The following is a 4,933-nucleotide window of genomic DNA, read 5'->3' as shown; positions in this document are numbered from 1 at the left end:
TTCTAGTATATATAGCTTCAGGTCTTACATTTAAGTATTTTGTTCATCTTAATTTTTGCATATGGAGAGAGATAGGGGTCCAGTTTCATTCTTCTGCATATAGCAATCCAATATTTTCCCAGCACAATTTATTGAAAACGGTGTCCTATTCCCAGTGTATGTTTTGGTTGACTTTGTCAAAGATCAAAGTGGCTGTAGGTATGTGTCTTTATTTCTGATTTCTTCATTCTGTTCCATTGATTTTTATGTCTGTTTTTATACTAGTACCATGCTGTTTTGGTTATTACAGACTTTCAGTATAATTTGAAATCAAGTCGTGTGATGACTCTGGTTTTGTTCTTTCTGCTTAGAATTGCTTTGGCTATTTGGGCTCCTTTATGGTTCCCTATGAATTTTAGGATTGTTACTTCTAATTCTGTGAAAAATGACATTGGTATTTTGATAGGAATGGAAGTGAATTGTAGATTGCTTCAGGAAGTCTGGTCATTTTAATGATATTGATCCTTTAAATCCATGAACATGGGATGTTTTCCTATTTGTGTCATCTACAATTTGTTTCATCAGTGTCTTGTAGTTTTATTTGTACAGATCTTTCACCATCTTAAATATTCCTAGGTTTCTTTTTTTTTTTTTTTTTGTAGTTATGGTAAATGGGATTGACTTGTTGATTTGGTTGTCAGTTTGATCATTATTGGTGTATAGAAATGCTACTGTTTTTTGTATGTTGATGTTGAATCTTGAAACTTTACTGAATTCATTGATCAAATCTAAGAGTCTTTTGGAGGAGTTTTCAGGGTTTTCTAGGTTTAAAAATCATATCGTCAGCAAACAGAGATAATTTGACTCTCTCTTTTCCAATTTGGATACTTTTTCTTTCTCATGCCTGATGGCTCTAGCTAAGACTTCCAGTATTGTGTTGAATAAGAGTGGTGGATGGGTATTCTGTTCTTCTTTACCAGTACTTAGGGAGAATGGTTTCAACTTTTCCTCATTCAGTGTGATGTTGGCTGTGGGTTTGTTACATACGACTTTTATTATTTTAAGGTATGTTTCTTCTATGCCTAGTTTGTTGAGGGTTTTTATCATGAAGAGATACTAAATTTTATCGAATACTTTTTTTGCATCTATTGAGACAATAATAGGGTTTTTGTCTTTAATTATATTTATGTGGTGAATTACATTTATTGATTTACATATGTTGAACCATGCTTGCATCCCTAGAATAAAACACACTTGGTTGTGGTATATTATCTTTATGATATCATGTTGGATTCAGTTTGGTAGTATTTTGTTGAGGATTTCTGCACCCATGTTCATCAGGGATATTGATCTGTAGCTCTGTTTTTTGTTGTGTCCTTGTCTGGTTTTATGTTTCTTTATATGAGAGATAGTGACAAATATTTGGGTTTAATTTTTTTTTAAGTTTGAAAATAGCATGTAAACTGAGAGAATTAAAAGTGTGAAGCTTATTTTTTCTGGTGGAAAAATACATGTATCTGCTGTAATTTGAATTAGAAGTGCTTTCATTCAGATGCTTTTATGTTAAAGACTTGTGTAAAGCTGTAAAACTTGGCTATTACCATAAGGGATCACATAGCTGAGTGCCATTCAAATTATAAAATCAAGGAAAGTACCTTAAAATGTCAGTAAACAAATTTCTCGAGCTGTTGGCTATCTACTGGCGAAGATAGCAGTAGTTTCCCAATCTCATGCTGTCTGCTTCTCAGTTTAATTACCATGATGTGATCAGAAATATTTTCTGTACATTGGTGATGAGATATTTTTGAAATGAGAATTAACAGCCTCACTCAACACCTGGTGTGATTTCACTCTTGACTCTCATTTGTAATGGTTGTCCTGCCTTTATTAATTCCACGTAGCACAGAAGAAGTCTGGAGAAGTATATGTAAGATTGCAGAATGTGGTTATCTGGCATGGGCTAAGACTTAGGTTAAAGTTGGGGAGTGTTCCTTTAACTTCTTACTTTGTATGTTTTTTCAAAATGGTGAACTTCCTAGTGAATTTTTTTAACACTTTCATTTTTCAACTTTAAAATGTATTTACAAATTAATAAGTATAATAACCTAGCAATTTCATCCCAGTTATATACTCATGTTTACAAAAAAGCATACATTAGAATATTCCTAGCATCACCTCTTGTAATAGCTTCAAACAGAAATATTAATGTTCTACAAAAGAAGAATAGATAAATAAATGGGGGTATATTCACATTGTGGAATACTATACAGCAATGAAAACGAATGACCTATAGCTACATATAACAATGTGGATGAATCCCACAAATGTAATATTGGAAGAAGCCAGTCACAGAAGAGCTTATACTATGTGATTCCATTACATGAAGTTCAATATGAGGCAAAGACTTACCTATCCAGTTAGAGGCAGGATAGTAGTTATTTGTAGAGATGGAATCACTGGGAGGGTAAATAAGGAGGCTTCTGGGATGCATATAATGCTCTCTTTCTTAATACAGAGAACAATCAACACCCTTAATACAGGGTGTTGATGCCACAATTAGCACCCGTAATACAAGGTGTTGATTGTACAATTATATACTTGGTAAATATTTATCAAAGTATCAGCTTATGAAATATGTCTCTTTAGGTATTATAATACACTTCAGTTACAAGTTTTAAAGTCTATTGATTACCAAGTAAATAAGTTTTGATGTTTTAAAACGTTATGAAGAACCTATTTGGAGGGAAAAAACCTCACATTTTAGCTGGAGATCAACAACAGACTTTGAGTTTGGCAATGCCTTACACATTACAATTGCTAAATAAATGTATGTTGATGGACCAGTGTGCTTTATTCTACTGATTATGTTAAAGCATGATGTTAAGTAACAATTTAGGATAATTTGCAATAAAGCTAGGTAAGACAAATAGCACTGAAAATTCCTTAAAAGTTTTTCCGTGGAGTATTGAGTAGTGTTCTTAAGAACATGGAAAGCTAATAATGTCTGACCAAGTGCATGTATTCACTTTCTAAGTATATTACTAACTCCCTGCTTTATCTCTATTGATAACTTTTATCTGACTTCAGCCCTCCTTTTAAGTGGTTTTTAATTGAGTTTATTACTATGATGATGATTCATTGCCCTAGCAGATTGGTAGCTTGATGGGTTTTGTTCACAAAGATATCTTTCATAGTTATTGAGTAATTTATATTATTGAGGAAATATTTATCAAATGGATGGTCATTTTTATATTAAGATGGAGACAGATCCATTGTAAGTGCTGCAGAATATGTTTTAAACAAATACATCATTTTCTGAATGAAGCCTTGGGGTAAAAATAATGTCATATACATTAAATTTTTAAAAATTATGTAAAATTAAGTATTGAGCCACTACAGTACAATTTAATTGTCACCTTTCAATGTAAGGATTGAAGATCAGTTGAAATCTAGCAGGCTCTTCATAGCTTCATGCTTGGATTAGGTTACATTAAGGTCTCATAATTGTGAGATGGTTTTGTTTTGGTTCGTTTAGTGTCTGAAACCATTAATATATTGTATATCAAGAACATCACAAATATGTGAATATTCTATGCCTCAGTAACTGTACACAGATACAAAGGTTGATTAGATTTCTTATAGGAAATATATATTTTATATAAATATATTACATATTATATAATACATATATTTCTTACATGAGATACACATATGTGTTTCTTATATGGGCCAAGTAAATGTTTTTACTCAATGCAATATTTTCAATTATTATTTCAGCATTGAATGGTTTGTTACATATTAATCTTTAAAAAATTTATTGATCTACAATAGTCTTACATATTTGAGGGATACATGTGATATTCTGATACATGTATACAATGTGTAATGATCAAATCAGGATTATTGGGATATCAGTCAACTCAAACATGTATCATTTCTTTGTATTGAGAAAATGACAACTCTTCTTTTCTAGCTTTTTTTTTTTTTAACACAGGGTCTTGCTCTGTCACCTAGATTAGATGGAGTGCAGTGTTGCAATCACAGCTCACTACGGCCTTGAATTCTTGGGTCACGAGCCTCCCACCTTGGCCTCCCAAAGCAATGGCGTTACAAACATGAGCCACTGTGCCTACCCTATTTTTAAATATATAATAAGTAATTTTTAACTATAATTTCCCTGTCATACTACCAATACTAGAATGTATTCCTTCTATCTAACTATATTTTTGCATCTCTTCACCAACTTTTCTTCATCCCTTCCTTCCTTTCCCAGCCTTTGATAAGCATCGTTCTACTCTCCACCTCCTTGAGATCTACTTTTTTAGCTCCCACATATGAGGGAGAACATGAAACATTTGTCTTTCTGTACTTGGCTTATTTTACTTTACATAATAACTTCCAGTTCCATCCATGTTGCTGCAAATAACAGTATTTCATTTTTTAAAAAAGCATTTTCTACCATCTTTTCTTTACATTTAAATCTAATTTATGTGTTTTGTTCAGATCTAATTTACTTGTGTTACCTTTTAAAACATTTTCTATTTCCTTGACTTGACTTGAGGGGGAGCAATTTATTTTCACGGAACTCCAACTCCATTTTCCTCACAGTGATCTCTGCAATAAGGGTTTACATGCCCTCTTTCAATGCAGCCGAAGTGAAAAGTCTTGAGACTGTTGTGTTTTATTAGACTGTCTTCTATACTGATCCCCAGGTGGCTCTATAAGTCTTTGTCAAGAGAAGCTTTGGAGAGATGAGTTAGGTTTAAAAATCTAGTTGCATTTTAAAGAGATGAAGCACCAGCATCTGAAAAATACACAAGGGAAAGCAGAATAAATGAGGGATGTGAAGAAATAAAAGTTACAGAGGTTGAGGCTTGGGCTATTGTGGTTTTCAAATGCAAACCTACAGAGATGTTGGATCTCAGAGGATTTTGGAGCTGTTGCAGAAAGGAAT

This window comes from Mandrillus leucophaeus, unplaced genomic scaffold, assembly GCF_000951045.1.
Source record: "Mandrillus leucophaeus isolate KB7577 unplaced genomic scaffold, Mleu.le_1.0 Scaffold1345, whole genome shotgun sequence".
Taxonomy (NCBI): domain Eukaryota; kingdom Metazoa; phylum Chordata; class Mammalia; order Primates; family Cercopithecidae; genus Mandrillus; species Mandrillus leucophaeus.
The sequence above is the reverse complement of the archived record's forward strand: the minus strand, read 5'-3'. Positions refer to the sequence as shown.